The sequence below is a fragment of the Lathamus discolor genome, chromosome 14 (assembly GCF_037157495.1).
Source record: "Lathamus discolor isolate bLatDis1 chromosome 14, bLatDis1.hap1, whole genome shotgun sequence".
In the NCBI taxonomy this organism is placed as follows: domain Eukaryota; kingdom Metazoa; phylum Chordata; class Aves; order Psittaciformes; family Psittacidae; genus Lathamus; species Lathamus discolor.
This window is the reverse complement of record NC_088897.1, coordinates 4,011,068-4,027,296: the sequence shown is the minus strand read 5'-3', so window position 1 is coordinate 4,027,296 and position 16,229 is coordinate 4,011,068. Positions and strand designations below refer to the sequence as shown.

Here is a 16,229-nt window from a genome sequence, read left to right as displayed (position 1 = left end):
TGCGGGAGGCTCGTGTCCTCTTGGGAAGCAGCTGGACAGGTTGGGGAGGACGCTGTGATATCAGGGAGGGCTTCGTGCGGTGGCTGCTCGGCCCCTGGGTTTGCAGCGGAGGGAGGCAGGGTGCGTGGTGACAGTGATGTCCTGGTGATTCTGGCTGTGCTGGCGCAGGGAAGGCGCTGCTGTGGGTGCTGGTTATTGCTCGGTGTGGGTGCAGCGGAAGGGTTGGGGCTGTGGGAATCCATCCCCTGATCTGGAGGAACTTGACTGGTTATCCCAGCTGATTTGCCCTAAATTTGCATAGTCAAATGAGCCTGGAAAGTGTTTCAGGCCTTAATGTCCTCATCCAGCCGTTCTCTGTGCTCAGACGGGCACTTCTGCAGCCTTTTAAGCTGGGGCCTGGCTGTGCCAGCGTGTATGAGAGCATCCCCTCTCCCTGCTCCTTCCCATTAGCCTAAATCAGCTGGAAAGGCCCGGAAAGGGGTGATAAACCCCATCTCGGGGCTGACAGGGCACCCCTTGTCCCAAGGAATGGGGATGCCTTTTGGCACTGAGGACTTGTACGTGTACATATACGTGCAAACTACAAGTGTATGTTTGTACGTACTGTGTTGTTATAGGTATGCATGTACGGGGGGCTGTGCATATATGCCTGTGAGTATATCTCTCTATACAGGTGTACTCGTGTGTGTTTCCCGTTTAATGTAGCCAAGCCCCCGTGCATACCGCAGAAACCCCGCAGTCCCCCCCCACATCCCTGCCCTGACGGGGTCTCGAACCCGCGGCCCCTCGGTGGGCGCTGCCCTCTGGACCTCCTGATGGCGCTAGTGAGGCCCCGGGGGGCGGGCCGCCCGGTGCCGTCTGGCTCGCGGCTCTATGGCCGCCGCTCTGGGCGGGCTCTCCGGGGCCGGCCGCCGCCGCCGCCGCCGCCGCGGGCCGTTGCCATAGCGCCGCCGCCGCCGCGCCGAGCGGGGGGCTCGGGGCTGACCCGCGGCCCGGCTCGGCCCCTTCGGCCTCTACCGGGACGGGGCTGCCGAAGGAGGCAGGTGAGGGGCTTGGGGGTGCTGCCCGTTGTGTGTGTGGGGGGGAGGCCTCGGTGTGGGGGTGTCGGAGCAGGGGGGTGCGGGTGAACCGAGAGGTAATGGAGTTGCCCCTGGGGGTTATGAAGGGGCTGTGGGTGGAGGGTGTTGTAAGGGGGGGTTGCCAGGGCTGGGGGGGAATGGGGCCGCTTGGACTGGGGAAGGCTGGAAGGGGCTGCAGGCACCTGGAGTTCGGTGGTGGGGACAGGAGGCAGAGGGGTCCCTCACGGGACGCACTTGCAGGGGCTCCCTGTGGAGGGCGGTGGGACGCGGGGGCAGCCTCCTTCCCCTTGGTCAGCTGCAGTGTTGAGAAACTCCTTCCTGCTGCAAGCGACGCTCCCGAAGGCGCTGTGAGGTTTCGGAGGTTGCTCTGCTCGAAATGCTGCGGGAGCCGGGGGGCTCCGGACAAGCGCCAGCCTCCAGCAGAGCTCTTCGCGGGTCAGCGCGGCTGTGCTTGGTGGCGGCGGGTGGGTGACTCCTTGGTGACGAGGACCCGAGTCGTTGCCTTCGTGAGGAGCTGCTGCTGCTGGAGCTGGGGGTCGTGCGGCCGGGTGGAAGCCGCGCGGGCCCTTGCGGGGCAGAAGGAGCTCGGGACGCGGAGGCGCTGCCCCGGGAGCCGGTCAGGGCGCTTCCTGTGCAGAAGGAAGCAGGAAGGCGGCTTCGGTGCCTGGCCGGCAGCTCCCTGGGCGCCTGCGGGTTGGTAGCCGGGGGCTCCCCGCAGAGCGTGCGCGCGGTCCAGGCTGAGCCTTTGCAGGGCGACAGAGGCTGTGTGTGAGCTGGTGCTGCCGCTCCGTGTCCTCGCGTCCCCGCCGCCGGGTAAAACGCTGCCCCCAGCTACCGTGCGTTGGGTTTGCTGTGATACACGGAGGGAAAACTGGGTTTAATTAGGTTTAAGTTACCTTCCCATCCCTTATAGGAAGAGTGAGCTTTCATACGCAGGCAAACCAGCTAAGGACGAACGTGCTTGATGTAGTGGTTGTGCGATAAATGTGGTAAATAAAGTGTTGCACTTGGGAGTTTCATGTGTTTCAAGCACTGCGAGGCTGGTCGGGCTTGCTGAGATACCGCAGAGGTGAGTATAACATTCAATATCGATAGGGATGTTTTAGGCTTATGGCTCTTTGGTTAAGAGATGGTCAGGGTAACGTTTAATGTGAGATGTGAAAGGATGTGTTTTGTTTGAGCTCACTTCCTCTGTGGTGCAGAATGTGTCTGCCATGGATAGCACAGCCTTGGGAGAACTGTTTCATGGCAGCTTTCTGGCCTGTCTTAACCTGATTATAGAGCTGGTAAAGAACTTAGTGGATTTGCGGAATGCTTGTGAGGTGCTCCATTTCACTAGGATGGGAAGTGGCAGTGCTGTACGTTGGTGGGTTTGGTGTGTTCACATCGCAGTGGGTTGTATTTCAAAACTTGGAAGCCCACATTTTAACATAAACGGTCATTAAGGCACATACGTGGAAAAAAGCCCAAAAGAGTAGTACCCTTTTGTTGTTTCCACTGTTACCTTGTTTGTCCAGAGCTGAGAAGCGGAACAGAAAGCTGGGATCTTGTAAAGTTTCTTATGAATTCCAGATCCTTGTTTTTACCTGCCTCTCAAATAAAAAGCCAGGTTGGACACAGGGGCTTGGAGCAAGCTGCTCTAGTGGAAGGTGTCCCTGCCTGTGGCAGGGGTTGGAGCTGGATGAGCTTTCAGGTCCCTTGCAACCCAAACCAGTCTGGGATTGTGTGGAAACCCTCTTATCTCCGCAGCACATTTTGTGTTCCCAGTGGTGGGGAGCAGGCCCTTGGTTTCATTCTTTGAAAACATAATTGCTTTTGGTAGAACATTTGGGTCAAATGAAACAAAATAATCTACTGTGGCTGCTGTGCTTTCCATTATGGACAGTTCTCTGGGCCTGTGGGAGCTCTGGTGGAAGGTTCCCGGCTGTAGCATTCAGTGTTTGCACATCCACTCAGCTGGTGGCAAGTGAGCTTTTAATTAAAAGCTGATTGCCTTGAAATTGCTGTTCGTGGCTTAACGCTTCATTACTCAAGTTTATGCTGGATTGGATTAGCTTTAAAGCCATCATTTAAGTATTGTGTTTAATTGTAGAAAAAGTAGGCTTTCAGCGAGGCTTCGTCATTCTTGTTGGCAGGTACATGTGATGGGGCTCTCGGGAGTCAACTTAAACTCGGAGCTGAATGCAGTACTCTGCAGTGAGAGCACGAAGGAGCAATGTATCTAAGTTATATTTTGGAGCTGGTGGTCACCAGTTGTGTTTTTGACTGAAATCTCTCTTCTCCAGGCCTTCAGTTTTGTCTTTATTGGGATTGGCTTTAGTGTTGCGTTTTAATTCGGTTTTTAGCTTGTGTCATTTTCATTTGGTTTTATACAGGGTTTGTTGTTTCTAACAACTCCCACTGTAAAGTCTTCCATCCTGCTAGAGCAGGATTTGAGTTGAATTGTCAGTTCTATATATAGCAGGGTTATTAAAACTTGTGCTTTAGACTTTGAACCAGCTTTTGAATGGTGAAAGGGTGTAAGCAGATTTCCACCCAGTCATCTGCTGTGGTGTTCCTATAGCAGTGTGTCTGCCTCTGAATAACCTAGACCTGTGCTGGAGGCAGGCTGTGGAGCTGGACAGGCTGTGTGTGAGCTGGTACTGCAGCTCTGTGTCCTCACATCCTCACAGCCAGGTAAAATGCTGTCCTCAGCTACCGTGTGTTGGGTTTGCTGTAATACACGGAGGGAAAACTGGGTTTAATTAGATTGAGGTTACTTTCCCATTCTTTACAGGGAGAGTGAGCTTTCATACACAGGGTATCTCAGAGTGTCTCTTCTCTAAAGCCTTTGACCAGTCCTGAGGGATACAGAACCTGTTCCAAAGGTAAGGAACTGGAAAGTACATTCAACCAAGAACTCAGGGCTTAATAAGCCACTTTGCAGCAGAAGCATAATGTAAGATGCAACTAGTTGGACACAACTGTGTGTGAATGAATCCATGCTGACCAGGACAAGAGGACCTTTTGGTATGTGGTAGTAAAAGAGGGCATTTGGTACTTCTCTGTAGTCTGAGCCCTGACTACAAGCATAGCGTGGCTTTAAACTACCTGAATACTGCTGGTGTGGGCTAAATACTTGAGTATTTATGTAAGTGGTTACAGTCAATGCTATGGTAAGGTCTGTGCTGCTGTGATTTGCATGCACCATATGTATTCACGTGGTGCCAGTGTTTCTCCAGCTCTCTTGTGACTGCCCACTTCCATTGTGAAATTCCAGCCAGTCTCCTGCTCCCCAGAGTAATTCCAGTCCTTATTCTTGGTCGCACCTATCAGTGTCTCCCCATATCGAGCTCATTTTCCTCCACTTCCAAGAGACTGTCATTATGAGAAGCCAGAAATTAGTACTTTGAACTCCCACTAACTGGCATTCAGGGAGTGTGGAATGCTTTGCAGGGGTGAATAAGTGCAGTCTCTGTTTCCAAGGTGGGGAGAATCACATCAGCACTGAATTGATGTCAGAAACAGAACTCACCTGCTTGCCAAGTCCTCTAACCCACCTGATGGTATGGGCCCTCCAGATGTATTACTCAGTCTCCAAAGAACATTGCAAGGTGGAAAACTGACACTTTTCTTTCAGAAACCAGAGTATGACCGTCAGATCCAGAGTTTAAACTCTCTCTGAGTTTCTCCCTTCTTTCTCAGCCAGAGCTCAGAGCTGAGAGATGGCTCTGAAAGCCCTTTTTGGCTTTCTCAGTTTATGTTCCCATGAGGGACTCCCTTTAAAAGGGAATTGTTGTTTTCTGGGACACTGTTTGTTCCTCTGAGTGTCCATAAAATCTACAAATTCTCCATGTTAATTGCTCTTGAGGTTTTCACTTTACTCCACAATATTAATTAGGCTTCTTCCTCGAATGCCCTCCGGCTTCTCTGCCACATAGTCTTAGAATAGGAATTTCCACATTGTATTTCGGTGGACACTAGAATATTAATTTAACATCAGCTCTTTTTATGCTGCCATCTTTTTATTTCTATTCAGGAGGTTGTGAGATATGCTTAAAAGAATAAATTTAAGCACCATGTGGTTTGAATCTTTCAGTTTAGTCTCTAGACAGACGTTAAGTGAGACTTTAAACAAGCAAATCTACAGTAGTCTCTTTTGGGAGTAGCTTGTTGCATCAGAACCTCTACTGCAGGAGGATAATTCCTTTGGGCATCATGTATTCTACATGTACACATGGATAACTTCAAATTGCAGCATCGCAAGTGGCATCAATGCCACATACAGTGTGCCTGAGCTTGTATTGGTTTGCCTTGTTCCCCAAATGAGTTGGAAACGGTAATATTGCATCCCGGGGAATTCCAGGCTGAAACTGATGTTCCTCTGCTTTTCATTGATGTCAAAATACCTTGCTCGGAAAGCAGTTACTACGGGCTTCCATGTTTCATTCACCCATTGCTTTGAGCTGTTTTCTTCCATGAACGTGTTGGTGCTTCTTAGGACTTTGCCTGAGCCAAAGTTATTTGGAAAACTGCTGAGCAGTGGCGTTCCTGGGAGCGGAGGGTTGGAGAGCAGCAAGTTAATCCTCTGCTCTAGTCTGGTGTTACAATACCCATGGCTAGGCTGGAACCGCAACTGGTGCTGCTGCTCTGCTGCGGTGGGGAATCCCTTCTCCATAGGCTTGCCTTAGAGTTAAAATGGAGTGTTGATTCATCTGGTGGCATGGATTTATTTATAGATCCTTGGATTTGATAATGTGGAGGACAGACAGGCCCGTGGTTTGCTGAGCAGGTTTTTAAATGGCAACTCAATCATTAAAAGAAGGAAAATGTTTCCCTGCTTAGATTAACAAGCTAACTTTTCTGACTGCATCCGTTCACCCTCTTCCTATACGTGCCCTGTATTGGCTAGCAGCAGAGACGGATAAAATGTCAAGCTTGATAGATAGTTGGAGCTGGTTTTTGGTGGTTAAACAATAATGAAACTGTTGTATGCTTGCAGGGAAACACTGCGCCCTGTGTGCAGGCTCCGTCCTGGAGAAAGTTTGAATTGTTCCAAAGAAGGGGCATTTCTAGAATGCAGCTTCTGTGGCCAGTTGCACAGCTGTCTAAATGACTGCCTGTCTTGAGGCCATTACACAAGCATTGCAACATAGTTTGGAAACAGTTTATTTTTCAGATTCCATATAAAGTGTAGATTTCCAAGTCCCTTTGGACTGTCTCATCAAAATAAAAGCAGAAATTGAAGCTGGTGTTCCTATAGAGGCTGATTTATGTTCTCGGAAATGCAGGTTTCTTCCAGTCAGAGGCTGATACTTGCATAATTCCTGCTTTACGTTTCTCGGATTGAAAGGCTTATCAGTTGTTACGTGTGATTGTGCATTTCCTTGTTGGCTTAGTCAAATCGTTCCTGTCCTTGTGCATCCTTTTGTGCAAAGGGCTCTTGGGTGAGATGATTTAGATCTTGTCTCTTACGCAGAAGTGAGAGGGAGGTAATGCAGGTATTTGATTAAAAAGCCCCAAACCTCAGCCTTCCTGTTGACAAACTTCTTGTTCTTTCTATTCCTGTTGTTATTTATAACTTGCTTCTTGTTGCTTGCTTCTCTGATGTGAAGGCAGATCACAGACAGAGTGTGCAATGGAAATAACTAAATCACGAATGTCATCCTACGTGTAGGAAGAAATTCCTGAAATGAATTGAAATATGTTGCTCAGCTTGGTGCTGGAGCTTCAGGAGTGCATTGCAATGCTGACAAAGTGTGCTTGAGAATGCAGTTGGAATTCAAAGCACCAGTAAATGACTACTTGTATCTAGCAAAGTAACGCAGTTAGAAGGTAAGTACTTGCAGCATTTCTTGTTATCTGCCTTTAGAGGCAACTTAAACCTGCAAATAGCTTTATCTGATAGTCATGAATGGTGCTGATACCATCTCTGAACTCTTCTGTGGGTGAAAACCTATTTCAGGATATTCCAAATGTGTCTATTTCAGAGGTAATATGTAGTACATTTAATGGAGTTTTGCCATTTTAGCTTGTTCACCTTTTGCTGTGTTAAATGCCATTTGGATCACGTTTTCAAACAACATGCTCAACTGCATATAATGAAGCCTTTTCATGCAACAGAACATAGGCCAAACCCAAGCCGAGCTCATGAAAGGCTTTACTTTGTCCAAGTGAAGTAAGGTGATCGCTCTTGGAATGAGGCCTGTCTCTTCATCAGTATTTTCCAATTGGCGTGCTGCTCAAAACCCAAGTAACTTGGTAAGGTATTGTTAGGGAGGCCTACGCTTGTTTTTTTACTGCTGGATGTGGCTCTTTATAATGCAAGTTCAGGCTTTTCTTGCTCTGGCTGGAACAGCAGATGCAAGCTTGAAATTAAATCTGTGATATGTGGTAGTATTTCCTAAAAATTCCCCCAATCAAAGCAAATGTGAGGAAAAGGCTGTAAACTGTTACTGCCTGCTTGACTGATCAGCTTCAATCCTTGCTGGTGGAGGAAACAGCCCAAAAATACTTATTGAACCTTCTGGGCTTTGAAAGAAGGGAATTTTTACAACATCCACCAAAGACTTGAAATCTAAAATCCCAGATGCTTTTCTAACCAGCAGTGTGACAGTGGGCTGCCTCCTTCAGACCTTCTTCTTGTCCCAGGTACCAAGAATGCCTTTTTTATTGAGAAGGCCACATTTGGCAGGGGCACTTCTTTAAGACATTAAAATACCTCATTGAGTAAAACCAAATGTATGGGGCAGTATTTTATTCTGCACATTATTTTAACTCTCACTGTGAATGGGTAAAGAGTTCAAACAAAGCCCAACAAAAAAAGGACAAAAACCCTAATGGGACTTGCGTTGTCTTCTGCACTTGTGTGAAACCTGAAGCTGGTCTCAAAATCATCTTGTCTTGTCCTTATTTATGTGGTTTGTGATGGGAAAATGTCAGGAAGCTCTGCAAACGTGCTAAGAGGTTCTTTACAGTAAAGGTTTGACGTGCCTTGCTTCTGTGAGCTGTGGTAGCTCTCTGAAAGTATTTAATGCCATTATGATTACGGTACTGCTTTGAAGAAATGAAATAGTAACCCAGTTCCATTCCCTGATGAGGTATTACCTGTATTTTACGGGTGGAAAACTGGGGTACAGAGAATTGAAGTGGCCGGATGCACAAGGCGTCTGTAACAGAGCTAGAAACTGAAAACCAAAAATCCTCAGTCTCAGCTGTCCCATGTTATTTATCCCATTACTAATCTGAAATTAATTACCCAATGGATTCTGGTGAACTGGAGGTCTTTTTGTTTTCTTATTAATAGGGATAACTGGTATGTGATTGTGTGTCTGTGTAATCAAACCTGGGGCAGTTGCTACTGACCTGTTGAACTGAGAAAAGCAGAGCTCAGAATGGAAGCAAGTTCATGTTGATGTTAATGGTGGAAAAGATTGTGTCACAGGGAGCTTCTTAGCAGCAGAACTCATATCTGCTCGTGCTATAAGGCCAGAGAAGCTGTTATTTGTTTGGGATCTGAGAACAGATCCCAAAGGTTTTGAGGTTTTATTTAAAAAAGGAGTGTTCTTTTTTCTTAAAGGACAAGACAGCAGTGTCTGTTCCCAACTTCCATGATAGTTGGTCGGGATTTTGTCTTAAAGCCTCACCACCAGGATTTAATCTAATTGGAAGATCTCATCTGTCATCTTACAAAGCAAACAAACCCAAAGGGAAAGAAGTGCTCCTCCCAGATACAGAGAAGCAAGATGAGAAGGTGATGATGCTGCTGTGTGGCAGCCATTGAGAGAAAACAATCAGCAAACCCAAGCAAATTAAAAACACCCCAAATGAAACAGATTTATTGGTTTGTAAATCCCGATGATTTCTGGAGCACTGACTCACCATGTCTGAATGCTTGGGCTTGCTAACAGCCAGGAACTGAAATGTGACCCTGGTCTGCTTGTTGGCGTGGGCCATATATGGGAAATTTCCTCTTCATGACAAAAGTGAGGAATCCAGAAGGTGTGGGTCCTTAACGGCTGTTTGAAGCTTTCATTACCCAGTATCCTCTCAGTCTATAAAAAATAACTGTTTCGTACAGGTTGACTCAACAATGACTCCGTGTTCATCAATCCTGACTTTCTGCTTTGATCACCATAAACTGCAGCAGTTTTAGGTGAGTTGTGCCTTCAGCGGTCTTCTTGTGCCTCTCTTGGCAATTCACACACGTGCTTAAAATGCTTGACAAAGGATTCTAATATTCTGCCATAATATATGTATAGAGATGTGGCAATAAAGGAAAGTTACCTTTGTGGGAGGTCATGGGTTTCATTCCCAGAGACAAATGTTTACTTGTATGGTTTACACTGATGATGTAGGTAAGCTCCTGTGTGAGCTGCAGAATCTCCTCGGGATCTTACCCTTCAACTCAGTAGCCAAAAATGTGGGACAGGATGGTTGTTGGGTTTGTTCATGTCCCAGCTTAAATTCCCAGCATTGGCTTGGCTTTACTAGTCCTTAAAGTTCTGTAGAGATCGAGGCTGGAAGAAGAGGCATGGCAACTGAACATAGGTGGGGGTAAAATCACCAATTCAGAGTCTTTCTTCCCTAGAAACAACCGCTGTAGATGGTTCCAAATGAACTTTTCCACAACATAACCCATGAATGTTGTAAGTAGTTCATGCCAGTCCTACTGACAGACACTAGAAGGTAAAGCTTGAACTTTCCCTCGGTTTTCCAGCTCTTTTCCAGGGCTGCACGTAAGTGATTTTGAATTTCAAATGCTTCTGTGCTAAATGGAGATTGGCATAAAAGTAATAGTTAATATTTATGGAAATGCTTTAAGAGTGTAACTTCAAAGTGTCTCTCAAAGTTTCACCTGTACCAGCTTACCTCAAACGAGGGTGGGGTATTTTTCCTCATCAGCAGATGAGGTGACTAAGCCATAAATGAACAGACTTTTTTATTCCCATATCTTTTGTTGTCTCGGTAACAAAACTGGTATTCAGGTTTGTTGCTTTTAGTGCTGTACTCAATATCCCAGACCTTTCTTTAGCTGCTGACAAACTCCTGAGTATTTCTGTGGTCTGGGAGAGGAGAGCTTTCCGTGCTGTTTCAGATGTGACGTATGTGCTGGTCTTTGTACATGTCTACCAAAGGAGATGATATGCAGTTGCATTTGATTCTATTTCAGCACCTAGTTTGGATTTGAATTCAGATTAATTTGGAATAGGCATAGCTAGGAAATGAGTCTGCAGTGTTTGTACTTGTTATGATGTGCCTCAATTATATACATTCAGACCTTTTTTCAGTCTAGCCAAATAAAAATGCTCTTTTTCCAGGCTGCAGTTAAATAGGTTAGAGGTTGCCTACCAGTCTGCACACATCCTTGTGGTGTGCAATTTTGCTGCACGTGCACTTTCCCATGTGCATGAATTCCATGGGGTTTAGGTTGAATTTTAGATTAACTGCTGAAACAAGGGGGGGAAGAGCAGGCTTTGTGCGTGAGGAATGTTGAGGCTATCTTTGATTTCTGGGGGAAAATAGAAAGAAAAAGAAAAAGCAGAAGTTTACTGTTTAAAAATAAACCTGGAGCTTGGCGTAAGAAGTAGTTTGTGGGATTTCCAACTGGTGTTGTAGCTTATCAGCAAACACTCAATTCTGGGTGTCTGAATCACAGCGATAGCTTTAAAGTGTTAGTGCCAACTGCAGTCCCAATTGCATCCAAACTGAATGCGGTTCTGACTGATGCTGTGCCACCTCCAACCCAAGCTCAGCTGTTGGATGAGTAACACTGCAAGACTGAAGAGCGTACTTCGAACTGTCTCTGGTTTAGGAATAAATGCTTTAGAGTGCTTCATCTCCCTGAATCCTTGTACACCAGGTGGGACAGGGAGTTTCTGTGCCTGTTGCTGCAATCTGTGTTGAGATGCCTCCTGTTTCCTGAGTCCCTGTAGGTTGGGGGTAAGGGTTTTTATAAGCTTGAGGAGCTGTATCTGGGATAATGCCTCTTTCTCCTCCATTCACCTACCCCATATGTTTGTGCTTCATTCCAAAGATGAACTGTTGAATATGTAAGTTATCCAGTTGGAGAGAAACCTTCTGCTACGATGAAACAAGACGTGCAGATGTTTCATAGGCCTCTTGGGCCAAGGATTTAAATGGAAATTATCTCGATCTCTTTTTATGTGAAATGGGAACTCTAGCAAGGTGGTGTCAAATTGACATCCTTTCTCCTCCCTTTTTCTCTCCAGCTCCCTGCATTCCCCTTATTTAGGCAAAAAAGTATCATTAAAGCCATCCGACAGTGGTTACCTTCTTCCGTGGTGAAAACTGAGGCAATTCCAAGCTGTTCCCTGATGGCCCTGCTGGAATTGTGGAACTGCTCCTGCTTGCTTGTAATATCTGAATGCTGAAGTCATTTGCTTCATAGCAGCTCTTTGCAGCAGAGCAGAAACTCAGTTTGAGCAACCTTCTGTTCTGGGCAATGTAGAATTTGCGAAGAAAGTGAGGTATTTGTATCGTTACGAGGAGGAGGACTCACTGAAAAGCTTATGTTGAGCCTTTGGAGACCATTTCTGGCTTTCAGGTGGGCACGGATCCAGTTAACCTCCCCCAGCTATTGTCACGTGGCTGTCACAGTAGGGTGTTCTACGTGGGGTTTGAGATGAAGTCTGGAGAGGATGGAGTGACGGCCTCCCTTGAGCAGAGCTGGTTAAGGAAGCTACAAGTTATTTAAATTCTGATTTAATTTTCAGGTTTTAATTTAGCAGTTTATTGCTACGTATCAAATGATAATTTTAGCAGCTGCCTAGTGCTTGAAAAAGCAATCTGGCTGAAAGCAAATCCCAGCAAGACTTGTGATGGTGTGAATGCACAGGGAAAGAAATTCTGGGTGCAAGCCAGCATTGACCTTTTTCCCCATAATGGAAAGGATGGATTGAAATGGACAGTGATAGTTCAGGGTTCCTGCATTGCTCATTGCTAAAGTGTTGACAGAGCTGCCACTTTTTGTGGGATGAGAGACAGAGAAACTCATACACCCATGCAGGATGCTAGGAGGGTGGGAATAGTAATAAAATGGAACACTCTGGCGTCTTATTTCTACAGAGATTTCTTTCTTTTGACTTGGTTCATGGTCTGCATTACAGCTGTCTTAATTTTGTCTTGCTGATGAACAGCTCGCTAGTGTGAAAGATTGCACTGGGGTTTTAAACTGCTTTTCAGCTTAGCAGGAGAGTGGAAGGGAGATAGTGACAGGAAAAGGGGGGATTGCTTTAAGCTGAAAGAGGGTAGATTTAGGTTACTATTGGAAAGAAGCTCTTCCCTGTGAGGGTGCTGAGGCGCTGGCACAGGGTGCCCAGAGAAGCTGTGGCTGCCCCATCCCTGGCAGTGCTCAAGGCCAGGTTGGACACAGGGGCTTGGAGCAAGCTGCTCCAGTGGAAGGGGTCCCTGCCCGGGGCAGGGGTTGGAACTGGGGGAGCTTTAAGGTCCCCTCAACCCAAACCATTCTGTGGTTCTATGATAGTCTGTCTGCTGTCAGAGCATGTTATTTGGGAAGGGGCATGAGGATAAGGAATTAAGGTAGCCTGGGTAAGAGAAATCATTTTCTAAACCTAGTCACCTGATTTCATTAACCGTGTTTTGGTTTGGGTTAACTTGCTGGAAGAATATCACTGACTTGCAAATGAAAAAGGCTGTTGTTGAGTTTCTGTCTTGGCAGATGCCTGCAGACCTCATTATAGTTAATAGCCAGAAGAATTTTATATCTAACTATTTCTCAATATATAAAGTGCAATTTGGGGTTGAAACCAACAGTTTACATTGAGCTAATGCACACGCCAGGTACCCAGCTCCGTTTGAAACAAAAATTTCCAAGCTTCTCTTGTTGAAACTGGGGAAAATTGTTTGCTTTTGCTTGTGCTACAGAGGAGAAAGTGGGTGAGTGTTGAGTTCAGGTGTGAGGCTGGGGGTCGAATTAAGAGGTCTCTGCCTTTGGAACGAGCTTCCCTTCCAATCACACTGCCTTCTGAGACCACTGTCTCCAATTTACAATGAAAACTGCAGCTCTCTGGTTTCAGAGAAGGGTTGAAGTTTAGATCCTTTGTGCTTGTAGCATTGGTGGGATTTGCTGATGGGCAAAGGTGAGTTCACTGAAGATTGGTGTGTAAATCTTCCAACAAACAGAGCATCAGCAGGTGTTGCTGTGAGTAAGCTTGCAAATGACTGTAACAGTGTGCTGATAAACACTGATAAAGCTGCAGAGTGTTCTGGAATACCCACTGTGGTTTTTTCCCTTGTATTCAAGAACTCCAGTTCTTAATTTTCCTCTCATTTAAGCACATTTTCTAAAGGCTCACCTTGTAAATTATTTACTCCAATGTCAGCCAGGTTCTAGCAATATAAAAGGATCTTTGTCTGCATGATGGTTTCCTCTGTACCATGTAACTAAAGTTGCTTTTGGTACTCCTCTTGGAATCAGCGGTGATTTACGGCGAGAGCAGTTCAGTGGTGTGTGGCTGAACTGCTGTGGCCCCATTCCAGCTTTTCCCTGCACTGCTTTGCACTCTGCCCCAGTGGACCACGCTGTTTACTTTCTGCTCTGTGGGAAATGGATGTCACTTCCTTGATTAAAATGCTGGTGTGCAGCCAAATCCTCTCCCTTTTGGGCTCGCACGATTGGAGGAGCAGCGCACCTCGTCAGCACGCACTGCTGAATCCAGCTGTGTGCCACGCTCCTGGATCTGGATGTGTTGGGATGTACTGCGACTCCTGACTTCTGGGACGCCTGGCGCCCGCATGTAGAGGCTTCTGAAGGCATCTCTGAGTTGGAGAAGCACAGATGCAACTGTGTAATGCTGTTAAAAAGGGCCTGAAGACGGATTACAGGAAGGCACAAGCTGAACTATGAGCCACGTAGTGTCTTCATGCAACAGGGAAGGTCTAAGACAGTGTATGGGCATGGGATGCCAGTGTCAGCCTCCTCTGTCTGTTGGAAGGAGCCAGTGGATCTGAGCTTGGAGACGCTATTCAAGTGCAGCTGCTTGCCCTGATGTGCCTGATAGCATAGGCACTTTTGGATGCTCAGAAGCCAGAGAGGCTAGCCTGGATACCTGGTTCTCACTAAACTCAGTGCAGGTTACCTGGACACCCTGTCCTTTGCCGTCGTAGCTGGCCAGTTTCTCGCCTGAAAATCTTTATAGACTGGCATCCAAGTTGCTGATCAGACTGGTGAGCAATCATGTGTTTGTCTTTGTAAAGATTATTGGTATTGCACACTTGGGTGATTAGAGACATGAAATGTCTCAAAGGCACAAAACAAAGTGGCAATATGTCTCCCCCCTGCAAAGGAAAATTTCAGTCTCTCTTTTTCCCCCTGTTCACTCATGTTTCCAGCTGTGATACGGTGCTGATATTTATTCACTTGCTGTTTTCAGTCTGTGCGTGCTGTCACCTTAGGCACGTGTGAGCTAGTACCGTTACTCATAAACACATTGTTTTTTCTATCCCTAGATAAAATCCTTATGTGCTCAATACAGCAAATGAGGTTTATGTGCTTTGTGACGGCCAGGGCTCCTTCCTGCTCATCATTTTCTCATACTTTGGTCTGGCTCAGACACCACCTGTGCCAACGTCCTGCTCAGACTGGCAACCTGCCTCCTTCCCCTTGCCTCCTGCGAGTGGCTCATTTGCTGACTTCCACCTGTCCCGACATATGGTTGCTCCCATTTATCATAACTCGGGTCTGTGTGCCTGTGACACGGGCTGATAAAAATAATGCTGCATGCATAGATGTCATTTGAGCGGATTATAGCTCTGTTTTCGAGTAAATACTAATGTCTGACCAAACAAGCTGTGATTACAAATTGGAAGTAGTAGGTTATTAGTGAAACTAATTTTAGCAAGGCATTTCTTATCAGTGCAGGTTTACTGATAAATAAAGAAGTAAATTGAAGCAATGAGCATTTACGCTCATTTGTGCTATTAAAGAGGCACCAAGATGGTTAACTCGTACTTCAGCCGTTTCAAAACAGCATTAGTGAAAGTCTGGTCTGATTAACTTTGCAGGGATGCAACATGGATTAATAATAGCAAAACAATAATTTAAGAAGTGCTTTTGCAAGACAAAAAGTAGAAATGGCAGAAACTGCTGCTTTGGTGAAGAGTGTTCATCCCAGCCTTGAAAGTGTTGCCTTACCAGTGAATGTGGTTTTGCTGTTGTGGAGGCCACACAGTGGATAACAGGTTGGGTATGGGCTGTTGTGTAGCATCTGTATTTGAAGCACACAGACCTGCCTGGAGTCTGCAGGTTGGCTGTTTCCTGGTGTTTGACAAAAGAGAGAAGACTGAGACATTCTGCAGTAATCTGGAAACTGCTGAGAAAAAGGAGAAGACAGTTTGGGATCATTGGGTTGTTCTGAAATGTAAGAAGAAGGTAGTCAAAGAGGATGGCCAGTGGGATGATATGGAAAGAGGAGTGTGATGGTTCAGGGAGCTAATAGAAAAGAAGCTCCTTGTGGTGAACAGTCTTCCTCCAAACTAGGAGGTGCAAGGGCAGCTGATAGAGCTAATGAGCAAGTATTATTGTAGGGGAGCATGCCCTAGCACAGCTGCTGTTTGGCTTGCATCTCCCTCCCTTTTTGGCACCCTTCTCCATTTGCAGTAGCCTCAAGGGTCATCAGCCCTGGTGTTCCAGTGGTTGAAGGCCTCTCAGGAGGAGGAGGAGGAGAGGTTGTTGCTGTGGCTTGTCCTCATGTAGGAGCAAAATCAGCTGCCTGTTGGAGCTCAGTTCCTTTTGATCCCTTAACTCAAGTGTCTTGTTGGTGCTACTGCATTCCAGCCCCCAGATTCCTGAGCAGTCACAAACAGAAGCCAGACACAGTCCTTGAGAGCTTTATTAGGCAGAGCTGAAGGCGCCGTGATTGAGAGATGTTCTTTTGCTTGCTGTAGTCCCTGTTTGTTTGTACTCTTGGGAAAATAAAGGGAAATTTTATATTCAAACATAAGCCACAGTTTTCCTATAGAGCCAAAGCCTTCCATTTGATAGAAGTGCACAAAGCATATGTAATACATCCTGTATGTAGACAGTAATCTTTGTTACTCCAGCTATTCTCACTGTATATTGCATATGCAGTGAGAACCTGAGTTCAAAGACTTTTTAAAGTGAAGATAGAAAGTCTAAAACTCCAGGCT

At 46.3% G+C, this 16,229-nt stretch overlaps 1 protein-coding gene across 10 annotated transcripts in view; it reads left to right on the top strand.

The window, feature by feature from the left end:
• The first annotated feature begins 919 nt into the window (after positions 1-919).
• Positions 920-16,229, top strand: part of RFFL (ring finger and FYVE like domain containing E3 ubiquitin protein ligase) — a 32,119-nt gene continuing 16,809 nt past the window's right edge. Inside the window, exons 1-2 of one of the 10 annotated variants that reach the window (XM_065695002.1) lie at positions 920-1,039; positions 9,139-9,213. The gene's annotated coding sequence lies outside the window, so the exon portion shown is untranslated. Of the gene's footprint in view, positions 1,044-1,493; positions 1,515-1,617; positions 2,149-6,741; positions 6,894-9,138; positions 9,214-9,772; positions 9,797-13,773; positions 14,268-16,229 lie in introns of those variants that run through there. The other 9 variants (XM_065695001.1, XM_065695005.1, XM_065695006.1 and 6 more) reach the window with 9 other exon arrangements.